We start from the raw sequence: 18,051 nt of genomic DNA, 5'->3' as shown, positions 1-18,051 counted from the left end.
CCAACTTACCAGGTTCGATCCTGGCTTAGTCCGGTGGTAATTGAAGGTGCTCAGATACGTGAGCTTCGTGTCGGTAGATTTACTGCCACATAAAAGAACTCGTGCGGGACTAAATTCTGGCACCTCGGCGTCTCCAAAAAGCGCAAAAGTAGTTAGTGGGACGTAAAGCAAATAACCTTCTTCTTCTTCTTCTTCTTCGTCTTCTTCTTATTATTATTATTCTTCTTGCATTCCGGCCTTCTAAGGACCACGTTACAATTTCGATTCTTCCTCCTTAGTTGTTCTTTCCTTTTCTTCCAGTATTCTTTCATTGTTTCACTGTGCTGCTTTTTCCTGTCTTCAGTCCACTTTGTGCCTGTTTTCTTTTCCTTCCTCCCTTGGAATCCTTCCATTTGCAAGACTTTCTTCCTAAAAAAATTTCTTTCCAATAATTCTTCTCTCGTATTATTATAATTCTTCTTCTTTCTTCTTCTTTTCCTGCCGCTTTTCCCACACCTGTGGGGTCGCGGGTGCGAACTGCGTCGCACATGTGGATTTGGCCCTGTTTTTACGGCCGGATGCCCTTCCTGACGCCAACCCTCTATGGAGGGATGTAAGCACTATTGCGTGTTTCTGTGATGGTTGGTAGTGTAGTGTGTTGTCTGAATATGATGAGGAGAGTGTTGGGACGGACATATACACCCAGTCCCCGAGCCAGAAGAATTAATCAGAAGCGATTAAAATCCCCGACCCGGCCGGGAATCGAACCCGGGACCCTCTGAACCGAAGGCCAGTACGCTGACCATTCAGCCAACGAGTCGGACTCGTATTATTATTATTATTATTATTATTATTACGAGAGTATGGATTTAATCTTTTTTCAGTGTCCACTAAGTTACAAAACAGTTTCAAATCGTGGCCATATCCAAGCGACATCCTATTTTGAACTGAATCAAAACCACAGGGCGTATTAATTTTTCACTTTAGAATTGGTTCATGCATTGGCCGAGAGTGGAAATTTCACCACTTTGGTGGGAAGCCGGTTACGGTGCTACTCGGTTATCACGTCTACCGAACTTCATGTGATATTTCTATATTACAATTCATGGCATTATTTCCTCCTGGAATCTAAAGAATCAGTTTAACTTTAGTTCATCATATGACCAGTGTCTTATTTATTTCGTTGTATTATTTATTTACATGCGGACACCTCTCCAGTACACGTGTGTCTAATCCTAACGTAAGTAGACTGTTGGAGCACAATGGCACTTAACTACACTCTACGGACTGTTTAGCAAAGCAATTGTTAAAACAAGCTTTAAGCTGTCTAAAAAAGCGGAACAACGTAACAGAAAGATACACAGACTACCATATCTTAGCAACAGACAAACTAAAAGTAGTGGATCCCTATTTTGCTCCGAACGTGCATTGGAGGGATAATAATAATAAGTGCCATATATATATTTTCTAAGTGTGAATCACTGGTAGATTTTCACCTTTTGATCCGTAGATCACGGGATGAAACCTGGTAGAGCTAGTACATATTTTGTAGTAGAAAAAGTCCATTAGTTACTCTATGTTTCACGACGTCAGCAAATAGAGTTATTTCTCTGAGAGCACAACTGTTGCTTTCCCGATAAGAACAATTTAAACTCGGTAATTCTTCATCTAATAGAGTTTTGGTTTCTTTTCCATCTGGTAGAAAAATGGATCATCGAAATCGACACAAACGCTGCATAATAATGACGTTACCGAGCGAGTTGGCCGTGCGATTAGTCGCTCAGCTGTTAGCTTGCATTTGGGAGATAGTTCGAATCCCACTGTCGGAAACCCTGAAGATTGTCTCCGTGCTTTCCTATTTTCAAACCAAGCAAATGCTGGGGCTATACCTTAACTAAGACCACGGTCGCTTTCTTCCCACTCCCACTCCTAGTCCTTTCCTATCCTGTCGTCGCCATAAGACCTCTCAGCGTCGGTGCGACGTAAAGCGAATTGTAAAAATTAAAACAAATTAATGGCGTCAAAACGAAATGCCTACACCTGGTAGCTAAGGCTGCATGAGTATTATTATTATTATTATTATTATTATTATTATTATTATTATTATTATTATTATTATTATTACAATCTCCTATATGTAAAGCAGAGAGTCTGTCTGCCTGTTTCTTGTACAAATCTATACCGTTCCACCAGTCCGAAAGAAATTTGGAACCCTACTGGTAACACTGTGAACGAGAAATCGGGACATACCTCTCCATTACCTAGATCTAGGCCCTGTGGCACATTAGCATAGGATAATATGGGCGAAATATTGAATATGTTGTATAAGGACGAGACAAAGCTCATTTTAAGCTTCGGTACGTGAGGACCAAAAGTCGGGAAGTCTCCATGGAACCCCGAAAATCAGGTTTTAAGGCCCTGAAAAACTGTTGTCAAGATGTTGGCACTACACTACCTCCACTTTAGGCGTCGAATGAAGAAATGACCGGCCGTAACCATGGTAATGTTAGCTCGAGGGATCCCAGTCACCTTTCTGTCCGAGGGAAGGCTTCTTTGCGCAAAAAAGAGTTTAGTGAATCATTAATTCGGCTAGCTTTATGGGGAAATTTGAATTCGGCTAATGTTATGGGTAAATAAAATGTACAGTTTCAATCCCTGAAGGAAAATTATTACAGAGATTCAGGTGCCCTACCTTTATCCCCTGAAAGTAGCCCAATAATAAATAGGTAAACAAAACTATAAACTAACCTAAAAATTAAGATTATCACAATATTTGGCCTTAGAGTAATCTGCAAAAGTGGGGGACAGCATGGAAAAACCTTTTCCAGGATGGGTGAGTTGGGAATACAACCCACCCCATTAAAAATGTTCTTGGTAGGGGCGGAAGCCTAATCTAGGACATTTCGGAACGCAGTGTGAATATGTACCTTGAGACTACAGGCGGCAATGTTGCTAAGATTTGTATTCCAGGGCGTTGTAGAATACACGCCTGGCATTCGAAGTGGAGACGTGCGTGGAGAGCTTCTGTTTAAATATTTTAAACTCGTAACTAGCGTTAATCTGCCGAGATAATTATGGTTACTGAATCCTATGACCAAACCCTTATCAGAATAATGATTGTGAATAGCACCAAACTGTTCCTTTCACTATTTACAAGGCCGAGGAATAGAAGTACAGCACTGAAAAAACACTGAACATTAGAAGAGAGATTGTTATATCTCTGCAGGGATTGTTTTATAAGAATAACAATATTTGATAAATATGTTTTAAACCACCTTAGATCGACAGATAATTAGTTTTATCAGAAGACAAGAGACCACCAGGCGAAGGTGAACGACTATATATGACGTGACCATTGCCGTGACTGGAGAAGAATTCGATAGGCGTGACGTAACCAGAGTGAAGTTTTGGCAAGGCACACACAGATCGTACGATACTCTTCAGTACCCAATAATATTTTGGGAGGGTGAAGATTGGTACAACTTTAATTTGAGGTAAAGTGATCCTAGTAGTGGTAGAAACCTTAAGGAAAAAATGTATCAGCTATGAAATTCATGCCTACAGATTGATGATAAGGTCCGGATCATCAAATCATATTCTGAACTGCGGTCACCTTTTTTCCTCAATTTACTATCGATGTGTACTCCAAGGCTGAGAGTGAACGTCTCCTCCAGCTCCAACTGAACCAAGAGAATTTTCAAGTTTTTTTTTTTTTTTTTTGCTAGTTTCTTTACGTCGTATCGAGAGAGATAAGTCTTATGACGACGAAGGGATTAGAAAGACCTAGGAGTGGGAAGGAACAGCCGTGGCCTTAATTAAGATACAGCCCCAGCATTTGCCCGGTGTGAAAATAGGAAAATCATCTTCAGGGCTGCCGAGAGTGGGGTTCGAAACCACTATCTCCCGGATGCAAGCAAGCTCACAGCTGCGCGCCCCTAACTGCATGGCCAGCTCGCCCGGTAACCTTCAGTTTGACGATTATATTAATTTACTGGCTGCTAATGATGGCAATGGTGCAGATATTGGGAAAATGGTTATATTTCAATCTATATTTACGGGAAGTCCAAGACAATTGCACGAATATACCCAGGATACCATGACGTATGTTCGGACTTAGGAACGTCAAGATCTATTATTTTATTTCATTCACCTGTAACCCAGCTTAAAGTGAAATTAAGAAACAATTTCTCAGTGGTCAGGCATCTAGTTATCGTCTTGATTTGACAACGAGAAATTGTAAACAAAAATTAATGAAGTAGGGAACATCGCACTACATTCTCGGAAACGCAGTGACTGGAAGGCCCACGGATAGTGCACATATGACCCTGTGATATATTACTTTGATGCCTGTACATTATAATTTGACGAGATATGTGCTATTTTTTCTATGGCAAGTGATTTCAGGAAAATTGGAGCTTCTTAAATCGTTAGACCGGCTGAAAGCAAGTACGAAGGCTACTATAGTGTAATTAGATAATGCTGTGCATAAAGCCCATGTAATTGGTGATAGACTCAGAATGTGAAGATTTTAATGTAATAATAGTTATCTTGCTGGTAAATTTAATAACACAATTCAAAGGTTTGAGAACTAGGCAATGGTGGCATACCCTTGCTCGGTAAACAATCATCAAAGTAACTACACTGAAGAATATGGAAACTGCAACACCCAGAAGGAGTGGTGCTACATTGCTGCAATTGAACATATAGGACGAGTGTTCGGTTGTGATTCGATTATTACACTTTCAGGACCCTCTGACAGCAAGTTTGGGCAGCAATCAATACAGGATGTGCCCACCACGAGTTGCAATACATTGATGAATTCGTCGAGGCATGGAGTCAATAAGGCCCTGGATCGCTTCCTGAGAAACTGTGGCCCATGTTTGATGCACTGCACGGGTCAGTTGTTCCAGAGTCGTGGGTGGCTGAGGACGGCTGGCCAGTTATCGACACATCATGCCCCACACATGCTCAATAGGACTGAGGTTCGGGGATCTGGCGGGCCATTCTAAGGTTGTGATGTCGTGGAGACCTTCTCTGGAGGTGCGTGCAGTGTGAACCCGGACATTGTCCTGCTGAAATATCCATTAGCATGTTTCCCATCATAGGGACAACCACTGGATTGAATACCCTATCAACGTACTGTCGAGCAGTCATAGTGCCCTCAACAAGCACTAATTGTGATTTCACATTAAAGCCAATAGCTCTCCAGACCATAATACTTGGTGTTGGCCCTCTCAACAAAAAGATCTGGGCGGACCCTCTCCCCGGTACGTCGGCGCACACGATTTCGGCGATTACTGCGGGCGCGATTCATCACTAAAGACGACCCTATGCCATTCGTCGACCCACGTCGATCTTTCTCGAAACGAGGCCAGCCTTACACGTCGCTGTTGTGGGGTCAATGGAACACCTTCTGCAGGGACACGGGCTCGTAAGCCAGGTGCACGCAGGCGATTACCAACTGTTTGTTGTGTAACGTGGGGTGCCACAGCAGCTCGAATTTACGCTGCTGTTGCATAGGGTTCCATTTGGGCCATCCGAATGATGCGGCGATCCTCTTTCACAGTTGTCTGTCGCGCTGGGCCTGTGCCAGGTCTACGAGTGTGGGTACTTTCATTTGACCACTGCTGCCATACACGTTGTACCGTAGATACTTGTCGGCCAACACGTGCAGCGACAGTCTTTAGTGATAATCCAGCCTCACACAGCCCAATTATCAGAGCCCTCTCAAACGGCGACAGTTGTTGGTAGCGTGCTCTTCTCTGTCGTCGAGGCATGTTTGACGGGGAACACTTCACTGCACAGACTGCAAGTCAACTACGCTACACCAGAGTCCGTATACTGGAGTTGATTCCTGCACGACCAATCATGTGGGGAGACCTGTAGCACAATCCAATGGGTCTGAAACTTTGATCGTTTACATACCTACATGGCATAATTCCATATCTTGAAAATCAACACAAACGACCAATGCCTTCATGGGGTTGCAATTTCCATTCTCTTAAGTGTACATTGGACATTAGGGGGAACAAATTATAAAAGTCTTAAATATTATGAGGGAATATTTAATTCACCACAATATTTCATAAGTACCATCTTATACGTTAATTTATGATAACCTGCGCTATTCATATCTCCTTCAGTAAAGTACAAAGAGGGTGGAAGGTATTCTAGTGAAGAGTGTCATTCCTGTCCGGCTCCTGGGACAAGGCTGTGTACTGTCCATGTCAATAGACAGGCTGACGTGATGTCACGCTATTCATCACAATGACATAGATGCTGTATTAATCTCTCCATTGTGGTAGTGTATGTCAGGCAACCAACAACGAGATCAGAGAGAAAGGACTAGCATGCTACTAACTTTGCGTCCAAACGGGCCGGCCTTTCATTAAGCGCCTGGATATCCTGAATAGAGATGTCCCATTACAGTTTACCAAGCAGCCGTCCGAGATTGCTGTAGTTCAGTCGTGCTTGTTTCTGTTCTGCTCCCCTCCCTTTCAGAGCTTGCTAGAGTTCAAGAGCGATAGCTGAATTTACAATGTGTCGATACTGGACTAAGGGAGATATGTCTTACTGTTGTTGTGAGTAAACTTCCAGAAAAAAGAAAGCAATTAAACAAATAATTTTACTTCAAACATATCGTATTTCATATGTTTGCGTTCTTCAAAATAATGTGGGAAGCACGTTCTTCAAAATAACTTCTTCAAAAGAACTTCATTATATGAGTTATCTACAGCACTCAACTTCTATCAACATAAAAACGTACCATCGGAAACATTTTTTTCAGTGCATGTAAAAGTATTACTTACCCAGTGAATTGGCCGTGCAGTTAGGGTCGCGTAGTTGTGAGCTTGCATTAGGGATATGATGGTTTCGAATCCCATCGTCATCAGTCCTGAAGATGGTTCTTCGTAGTTTCACATTTTTATAATATAAAAATGTGAAACGAAATATTATCAGGCAAATGCTGGGGCTGTACGTTAAGGTACTACCTTAATCCTTGCGTCACTAAAACCTTTCATTTGTTGGTGCCGTTAAATCACAAAAAAATTTAGAGACGTGCAGTAGATAAACGAAGAGCGTATGATATTGTTTGAGTCCCTCGCAGGTAGGCCTACCCATTTCTCAGAAACAATTGAACTTGGTTGACAGCACTAAATTCTGATGATTGATTGGCTGATTGATTGATTGATTGATTGATTGATTGATTGATTGATTGATTGATTGATTGATTGATTGATTGATTGATTGATTGATTGATTGATTGATTGATTGATTGATTGATCGATCGATCGATCGATCGATCCTATAGATATAATATTTGGTGTGAGTATCTAGATGTGAGGAGAATTATATTGAACCCTTTAACTTACCATTCCATCGTTGGTCGGCCACAGCTGCTGCAGTAAAAGTTTACCGAGCTCTTAAATCTTGGGGTCGTAGCGGGAATATTTCGGCCACGATCTTAACCAAACGATGGGGTTCATAAGAGCCTAATTACTTGAAATGAGGAGCAAATATGTGCTTACTAACTTTTATTGAATCAATTAAATGCAAAAAAATTAGTTATATAAAATCATTGATCAAGAAAAAATTTAATTATTTAATGTTTCAAAGGCAGTCACATTGCATGGCGTTAGTTTTATTAGTTACAGTTTCGAAGAATTTTCTTCGGAGAAAAGCAGAAATATCGCAGATTAGTGGACAGCGAAAACTAGAGAAATGAAAAAGAAACCTGAAAATCGGACACCTATTGATCCAAACGATGACTGAGGATTTATCCGCACGATCCGTGGAAAATCTGACCTTCAACAAGTAGAATTCCATACTCTTAACTAAGGTTATCCACTAGTCACATACCCTGTCGGATATGGGATCACCCGCCGAATGGACCCTTAATCGAACCAAATTGACTATCAGTTACTTTGGATGGCTTGCGAAATAATACTGGAAAGCATGGTGTCCACTACAAGTTAACAGCAGCATTCATACTTAAAAAATAAATTCCACCATGTATTGTCATCTCGTGACACCCGTAAGTTATAGAATAATCCCGATGCTGAAATGTGCATCACCATAACAGCTGTTCAGAAGGAACCACCAACAACTCGATCAGAGAGGATCTTACGTTACGTCGTTCTGAAGGAACAAAACTGCGAAATGCAGGAAACACTTATTCAGCACGCATTTGGAAGAAATGCCAAACACTGAAGTTAAATAAAAAGTGGTAAATCACTTGAAAAATATTACTATAAAACGAATTTTCAGGTTATAAACGGTTACGTTAAGCTTAATAAAATTATGAGTCCACATGGTAAAATAAAATCAAAAATCTAGGAATTCTTTACTTTACAACAACGTCTACCATTACAGATCCATCTACTTATTGTTTGTCCCAACAAACTAACTACCGAGCTCGATAGCTGCAGTCGCTTAAATGCGGCCAGTATCCAGTATTCGGGAGATAGTAGGTTCGAACCCCACTGTCGGCAGCCCTGAAAATGGTTTTCCGTGGTTTCCCATTTTCACACCAGGCAAATGCTGGGGCTGTACCTTAATTAAGGCCGCGGCCGCTTCCTTCCCACTCCTAGCCCTTTCCTATCGCATCGTCGCCATAAGACCTATCTCTGTCGGTGCGACGTAAAACAACTAAACAAACTAACTAGAAAGTTATTGATCGACCACAATCAACTACGTATTATAAAAATGACAGAACGAAAAATTGAAAATAAAACATATTCCCAGCTGACGAATCGAACCCGCATTCGCATCTCAAGTCTCACACAAATAAATTAAGTGTCAACACGCACACTAGCCAAGCAATCGGACGTCTGAAAGACAAAAAAAAATTAAGTCCGTAAATAAAATAAAGTACTGATGTTCAATGAACTCAAACACGCGTAGCAAACCGCAGTATTATTTAATCATCGTTAACTCAGTACCCAATATTGGACAACCCTCACGTTCATGCCACTAAAGCTTCCATAATCTTAGGTAAACACCTTCCAGCTGGTAAGGGCTGTGCCAAAATATGGCCTCAATATTACTTAGCTAACACGCTTCGCAATGCATACACTACTGCAGACACTACCATCGCTCGAGTCACTTAGCAAAAACACCTAATCTAAGGCTTGAGTTTGTACAGCCGACACCCTAAACCTATCGTCGGGCCTACATAATGTATACACACCCTAATTCTAACCTCTATGTACATACACACACCTTCCCAAACCTATCGTTGAGCGTAAACTGGGACGTCTTATCATCAGTACACTCCTAGGATAACATGTGATGTCCTAAATCCATTGTCGCCGGACTGAGTGGCGCAGACGGTTGAGGCGCAGGCCTTCTGACCCCAACTTGGCAGGTTCGAACCTGGCTCGGTCCGGTGGTATTTGAAGGTGCTCAAATACGTCAGCCTCGTGTCGGTAGATTTACTGGCACGTAAAAGAACTCCTGCGGGACTAAATTCCGGTACCTCGGCATCTCCGAAAACCGTAAAAGAGTAGTTAGTGGGACTTAAAACAAATAACATTATTATTTAATCTATTGTCGAGAGGAAACTGGGTTGCCTATGCTTCCTCTAGAATGCAAGGCGAAATCGTAACTTCAAACATACTCGTTGATATTTTAGCTGGAAACCATGTCGAAACGATAGCACACAATGAAACAAATCTTGCCACTGAATGAACGCAAGTCGGGAAATGCAACTAAGTCCCTATCTTGTCAATAAAAGGTAAGATTGAAAAATGAATAACGCTCGGCAAGCGATCCACAGCTCAAACACGATCTCGACATGCGCAATAAAGTTTGGAAGAAGAAAAAAATAATAACTTTAAGCACACGTCTAACAATACGTGAATATTGCCAAAACAGTAATCATCACCACCGGAAAAAGCCACACTATAATTCTAGGTTGGGGCCCAAACTTCGCCTACCATCTCACTATTCCAAACAAATCGTATCCATAACTATCCGGTGAAACGAAATTCAATGAGTCTATAAAGCCAAACTTTCTCTTTAAGAACGTTCATTATCTCATCCCACAATGTTTCCGATTTAATGATAAATTATCGTCTCATAATTTATGAACTTTACTGAGTGGAAATTTGTTACAACAGTCAAATCACACCAGCCGTGTATTCAGAATGCTCTTTTACCCTTGAGGTCGCCTATAATGTTCATTATGCTGACTTTACATAATCATCACTTAGACTTAACTGCCAAGGGCTACAATCTTCAACAGAAATTATTTTTCACTGGGGGATCGTAACTTGAAATCATAATGTGCGTCAGAGAGCACTCATTTCGAATCAACCTTCACCCGGTCAGCTGTTCCGGATTGTTAGCGGAATATCACTACAGCGTGCCTCAGAAATATCACATGTAATACACAGCCTGTCTCGAACATTTTTCGCCATCAATAAATATAGCCTGTCTCAAAAATTCATCTTTATCGCCTCACACGGTGGCATCACACATGATATACAGGCTTCCTCTGCCTTCAACCTCTATACAACTCTTATTTCAACATATCATTCCGGCACAATCCACTTCTTCCTGTTTCAAAACTTTTCACCTCAATCCTCCCCTGACAAACAACGTTTATAAGAATCCTTTTCATTTAATTTTACTACAACTTTCGTACCTCAAGAATACAATAACACACTGTGATTTCCTAAATCACCGACATACACGATGTCACAAAAATTACCTTCCCTCGAAAAAAACATGACTTTATCAGACTTCACTGGATTTCGCGATGAACCTAAATCTTACTGAACATATCTGTTAAATACACTTTTAACATTAAAAATATCCTGCCGTAAATATTATTATTATTATTATTATTATTATTATTATTATTATTATTATTATTATTATTATTATTATTATTATTATTATTATTATTATTATTTCGACAAAATTTTCTGAACTCATACGATATTCGAAATTAAGACATTCACCACGACTACATTATCATTGTCACCTTCCTGACTTTACTCAATTTGAACAACATCTCAAAGAATATTAACACATTATTTAAACTTCACATTTTATAGTTTCTCGACGTGAATTTTAGAGCCCTGAAGAGTTTCATACGACGACGAGAAATGTAACACATTTGCCTGATCATTATTAAATATTAATTCGACGCACGCATTGACAATTTATTGGAATAGACAATTTCTAACTACAACATTGATAAAAATATAGTCACAGACCTGTAATCATAGTCGTCATCCCGGATATTCCGGCCACATTTAGCCAGCTGGCCTCGTGCTTAGCCTTCCATGGCTACATCTGACATCATCTTCTTATATATATATGCACCGAGCACCCTTCTAAACTGGCGACTGCCACTGTTTTCCCAGGACACTGTGTTCGGAACTCTAATGCTGTCCAGGTGTTTCAAAATAGATAACAAAAATTCAGCCCTCGGCGGCTAGCTTCCAGACTCCCTCTGACAATATCAAACACACATTGTAACTTGGAGAGAAACTCAGCTACGTATTTTAGCCAGATTTTAAACCTTCACACTTTTCATCGGTGGAAGCTCAGGAAAATTTCTATCACCCCCCATTTATTATCCTACTTGAACCATTGACACGAATATGTAACAAGTTACTTTCAGAACAAAACCCCGCACTTTCTTGCAGACGAATGACGTGGGTTTCACCGTTTAGACCATCAGACAGAATGTGTAAAATAGTTGGAGGGTTTTTTATACCTTCTGGGAGGGACGCCACTCTCTCCACGAAGTTCGATTGCGCAATCTGCTAATTCCACACCCACTTGACCAATTTTCTTGAAATTTATTCCATAAATTCGGAAAGACTTATAATTTATTAGGGTGTTAATTTTATATTTTTCCCATACTTGCAACGGTCGTAATGAATTATTTCTGCCATATAGTTTCGCGGCTTTTCTTCAGGAAAATGACCTCGCCATGTGTCGCTGATTCGCGAGCAGTACGACAACTTTCCTCCAGGCTTAACTGCATTTATATTTACCCTGGGGATTCTATCTTCACATATGGTTTATAATTTAGATCCTTTATTCCTGGATTTACTATGTCGTCAAAATCTCTCGTTATGAAGGATTTCTCGAAATTGACAAATTATTCAATGCTCGAGGTCAACCGAAGTATCACGGCATTTCACGAGCTCACGGCTCGCTTGTCACGGTGAGTTCGTTCCCACGAAATAGAGAGGCTCTTGAAATAAAAACATGGCTACTCTCAAAAATGTTGTTTGTAGCTGAAATAAATATTTGGAATTATTTTTCATCGTAGAATGATGGGTTCAATATAATGATTATAATTAAGTCTGATGAAGCATAAAGGCGAGGAACGTATAAAACCATTCGCTCATACTTTGTTTTTGTTTTGGATGACTACATCTTTCGACTGATTAATGGATGACACCGATTCTTTCATGGATGACGTTGACTGAATGGTAGGCCCTAAAATGATCATATCGTATCCATCATCATCATCATCATCATGTCCGGCTCTTAGAATTGTCAGCTTAGTAGCTTTCGGTTCAGAGGGATTCGGGTTCTATTCCCGGTCTGATCGGAGGTTTTAGTTGTAAGCGGTTAGTTCTCTTGGTTCAGGGACTGTGTGTTTGTACTGTCCTCAACATCCCTGTAACACATACACCACGCACAACACTATCCTCCACCACATCACTCGGTTTCACATACACGGCCCATTCTCATCATCAACATACTGAAAAATGATTTATCTTCTCCTCATTGAACATTGATATCCTTTCACATACTGTATCCGATTATTGCTGTTCACTTTCCACGTCGATTTTCTAAGGAACAACATACAATGTTACGTATATAGTTTTCAATTACTGGAATCACACACACACACACACAATTTGACCACATTCCTCCATTGAGCAGAATAGGAACAAACACTCCTGATTTTACCGGTGATTCTGTTCACGTAATATAGCCCTTGACAGCACTACTAAAGATATGCGTAACTAGATAGACTTACCTTCCACGAAGAATACTAACGAGATATTCTTTTAACGCGCTGAATTAATATTTACCGGGTGAGTTGGCCGTGGGGTTAGGGGCACGCGGCTATGCGCTTGCATCCGGGAAATAGTGTGTTCCAACCCCACTGTCGGTAGCCCTGAAAGTGGTTTTACGTGTTTTCCCATTTTCACACGAGGCAAATGATGGAGTTGTACCATAAGGTCACGTCCGCTTCTTTTCTACGCCTAGCCCTGCCCTATTCTATCGTCGCCATCGTGTTGGTGCGACGTAAAACGTATAGATAAAAAGAGAACTGGTATAGATCTGTTAAAATCCTCTGTAATAAATCAAAGGCCATCGGCCATAGCTAATTATTATTACCTGAGTTATGAAGATATATTATGTAAACAATTAGCCATGCTAGTTGCATTGATAACCCCGCTTACATTAATATGCATATCGTTAAAATAAGCTGGGCTGTACAAACTGATTGAAAATGTTAAGGAGTACATTAAAGGTAACTGGTGGTATTCTGAGGCGAAAATTTCTTATCGCAATTGAAAATGTTGCGAAAATTCATCCCGAAAACAATATCATGCCCAGTGAGAGGCTAAAGAAGCCGGAATCTCTAATGGACAATATATAAGTTATTTATGTTGTTCTGCAGTATTCCTCAGGCATGAACACAGCTAGAAAACCCACCTCCGAGTATGAAGAATAGTTATCATCCATGAACTGTTGGTGAGTTTATGCTGATTTAAACGGGTAATCTCCATGAAGTCTAAAATCTGTATCCTAAATACCAAATCCTTCCGAGATATAAGATGTTATGAAATGATTTGTATTAAATAATATTAGTAGATTGGTTAGTTAGGTATGGTTTGTTGAAAACTTCATTAAGACCTATGTTTTAGCAATGGCGTATCTGACAGGATACCCTAGTTTTGATTCACTGAATAGAAGCTTTTCGGTCCTGTACTCAGGGCTGGAACAGGTTGCAATCAGCTTCATGGACAGTATTCTTCGTGGCAGGCTAAATCTCTTCATAAATTGTGTATGCTACTGGGATCGGGGTTTGATGAAATATTTCCATGATTCTCAATTACTTTCTTACCTTTGTATCAAAGGGATAACGACTATCTGACTGAATTTCTGAGATCAGTGCTGTGGTAACGCTCTCACTGGCAGGAAGTACTTCCTGAATTTTATCTTGGTAATATTGTGTGCACATAGGATGTAAATTTTGTACGTTCGCCCATCGTGGAGTGATAAGTCAAGTGTTCGCATGAGGCAGACGATCCTCTTCACCAACATGCAAATCATCATGCCCATCCCTGGCACGTCATGTACTGCATGCTGGGCGCCACTCACAGTTAAAAACGAGTTGTAAATTCACCATCGAAGGCTCCTTTTATTTACTACTACCACATAGAGATAAATAACCTGTTGGAATAAGAATAATGCAAAGGACTGTTGCGTGTGTTAGGCGTCACAATTCAAAGTAGATCTGCTCTGTGACATCGGCGTAAAACATAACGATAATAATAAATAATAAGAAATTTATTTATAAATTATACCTTCTTAAATCGGAGACTATGTGTAAAGAATACCAAAAAAGGAGGGATAGAAAAATATACGATTTAAATGAAAAATATAGTAATGAAAACGAATTGATTTTTTCTAAACTTAAAAATATTAATTTCTTACCGAGTGCCATACAAATGATTCTTCAAAATTCGAAGTGATCCTTTGAGAGTACATAGGACCAATCGCTTGATGAAAGGACTGTTAAATTTTTACTCACTACAGAATTTTACAAACAAAGCAGGAATTGTTCCTCGGGCTCCGGTCGGAAATAGGAAACAGTTGGTTCGTAAATCCTACGCTTTTCGTTGTGGACGTCAATCGGCTGTTTCTCACAATTTTCCCGCCTGGTGGATTATAATGGTCGCTTCTTCACCTCTCCCTCACTCAATTACAGAAGCGTACAGCCGTGCCAACACCTCCTGTGATTGGTTGGCCGGTCGGAGTGCAGAGCTGTCGGACCACGGACCAACCGTGGCCACTTGTGGGCCGAGACCCATTCTGCACCCGTCGCAGTCGCTCAGCCAATTTCAATGTGTATGATGTCGATTCTTCTGCGCGATCCGTTATCAGAAATACCGTGTACATCCTTTGGGACCTGATACGGTTTTCCCATAAGAGATGGTAATAATGTTAATATTATTAACAATAATATTAATACTAATAATAAATCGTATGGCCTGAGCTATCGTGTGCAGGCATAGTAAACTGACGCCATCTGGTTGCCTTCTTGTCAATTCTGACGATCCGATTTATTCCTGGCCTACTAAATGGCAGAGTAAACTAGATCTCCCTTAGGCGCCTATGGCTGAGTTCTTATTAGTGTTTCCTAGTAGACACCAAATGTGTCACCATAGATACGTTGAAATCATAAGACACACGGTGGCGAATTAAATGTATTCTGCTCTTCAAAAATCCAGCTACCTCTGCCATGTTTGAACCCGCAATCTTAGGTCCGGAGGACGACACTCTACCACTATCCATAGACGGAGCTACATAACGATCACTACGTTGGACAAACTAAGGAGTTAGATTCTTAGTATCAATACGTATAGAAGTGAACATAACCATTTCGAAGCTTATTTGTTTTATGCAGCTTAATATACATTTCACCCTTCTGGATTGCACGAAGCTTCTTGGGATACCTCTTTTGATATGCTTCTCTTCAGATCGCCACATGTGGGGACGTTCCTCATGATAAACTTGTCTTTCACGCACGACGAATCAGGCAAATATTTTTTTTTTTGCTAGGGGCTTTACGTCGCACCGACACAGATAGGTCTTATGGCGACGATGGGATAGGAAAGGCCTAGGAGTTGGAAGGAAGCGGCCGTGGCCTTAATTAAGGTACAGCCCCAGCATTTGCCTGGTGTGAAAATGGGAAACCACGGAAAACCATCTTCAGGGCTGCCGATAGTGGGATTCGAACCTACTATCTCCCGGATGCAAGCTCACAGCCGCGCGCCTCTACGCGCACGGCCAACTCGCCCGGTGGCAAATATTTTAGCCCATCATCTGGACATTATTCTACCGAGTTTCATAAGGATATTATGAACAGTTTTATATTTAGAATGAGATAAGTAGAGAAAGTTTAATTTTAACTACCCGATATATATATGAAGGGACTGCCTGGCCGAGGCGGTAAAGGCGTTCTCGGTTCGCCCTGAAGGACGTGGGTTCGAATCCCCGTCAGGAAGTCGTAAAATTTAAGAAACCAGATTTCCACTTCCGGAGGTGCATATGGCCCTGAGGTTCACTCAGCCTACACCAAAAATGAGTACCAGGTTAAATCCTGGGGGCAAAGGCGGCCGGGCGTAGAGCTAACCACTCTACCCCATCACGTGCCGAGGTTACGAATAGTGGAAGCCTTTACCTTCCACTCCTCCAAGGGCCTTCATGGCCTGTACCGAGGAGACTTTGATATATATATGAACTTGTAAGAGTAATCTATCCATAGTGTTACTAAATCATCAGAATAGCAATTTTATTATTCTCATGTCACAGAATTGTTCAACTTTTGATTAAATTATTGTGTTAATGGGAAGTGATGGGATTGTGGACAGGCTGTTGTTTTGCACTTCCCTTCAATAGCATTCAACAAACCATTGTTGATCGGAGACGGCTAGGCGCTTCGCGAATTGCAGCGGAGACTTTGACGTTATTTCAGTTACAGTGTTTGACCCCTCTGTTTACCACTACAGCACATTACTTGTGTCATTCTCTTCACTTTAGTCACGAAGTTGACGATGAAAAACAGCGATGTTCACATTGAAATAATCCAGTAGTTAATAACTCACTGGATTTCATTGTCAGTGTGCCACCCAAACTTACGTTCGTCAGCACATCCTGATACTCTTACGATATCTAAAACTCTTCTTAAAATTACGGATACAACTCTGCAGCGATAATGTTTTAAGTCCTTATTTCGCATCTGGAAGCACTGATCTTGAAGTATGGATCCTGAAAACTATAATTATTATCTCCACCTCATCGTCATCATCAAAATGATAATTCTACTTTACTGTTCATTGAAATAATATCCGATATTGCCAATAGTGTCTTTGTTGTTCACGAACCAATCAAGAGGTTTCAAGTGTTGGTCCTTCTTGAACTCTTCGGAGAAACCAAAAATATAGCGGAAAGTGTATCTAGACGGGTTTGGTGGGCCATTTTCCATTTTTGGATGATATAATCGGATTTGATTTTACTAATGACCAATAAATGTCGGATGTATTTAGGTTCAGATGATTATTTCCTTTTACATATTTCTCCACAAAGGAATTTACATTACGTAGCATAAATGTTTCCACTTGAATGTCACGCTGTTTATTAAAATGCTGACATCTAATAGCCTACTAAGAGTGACGGTGGTATTAGTAGTGGTGATATTTACTTTTAGCGGAAGCTCAACTAGACAGCAGTTCACCCTTAATAGAAAACATAAGAGAGAAATGGAGGCATCGGCAAAGAAAAGTGAAAAGCTATAAATGGCGTGAAAATGAGATTTATTAACTCTTTCATAAACTTAATACTATAGGATTGGAAGAGAACTGACCAAGGGAGGTTGAATAGGAAAGATGAATGTAAAGAGACTGGCACAACCAAGTTAAAGTGTTGTATGTCCTCCGCTCTCTCCGCTCAGCGCCAGCCAGCCGCACGCACGCAAGCGTGGTTAGTTCGAGACTCGACGCGCAGCCTTCAGTGCGCGTGTCTGTTTCGTCGAGTGCTGTATAAAATGAGCTCCTGCTCCAGAATACACTGTACGTCGAACACGGAGGCTACTCCTCTTAAAAATGTGTCTCGACCAGGTGGACGGAATTCTGGTAGTATGAGGTTTCACCTCAGGTCACTGCTCCAATTTCCCGTTCCTTCATTCCAGTCGAGCCCCGATGCTGTACTCCACACATCCCCAATCTCACTCAGGCTCCGACACACACATTAGATTCTCTAATTGTGAACTTAGCTGTCATTCTGTGCAAGACACTTCAA

Source organism: Anabrus simplex, chromosome 3 (assembly GCF_040414725.1).
Source record: "Anabrus simplex isolate iqAnaSimp1 chromosome 3, ASM4041472v1, whole genome shotgun sequence".
NCBI lineage: Eukaryota > Metazoa > Arthropoda > Insecta > Orthoptera > Tettigoniidae > Anabrus > Anabrus simplex.
This window is presented reverse-complemented; position numbering follows the sequence as displayed.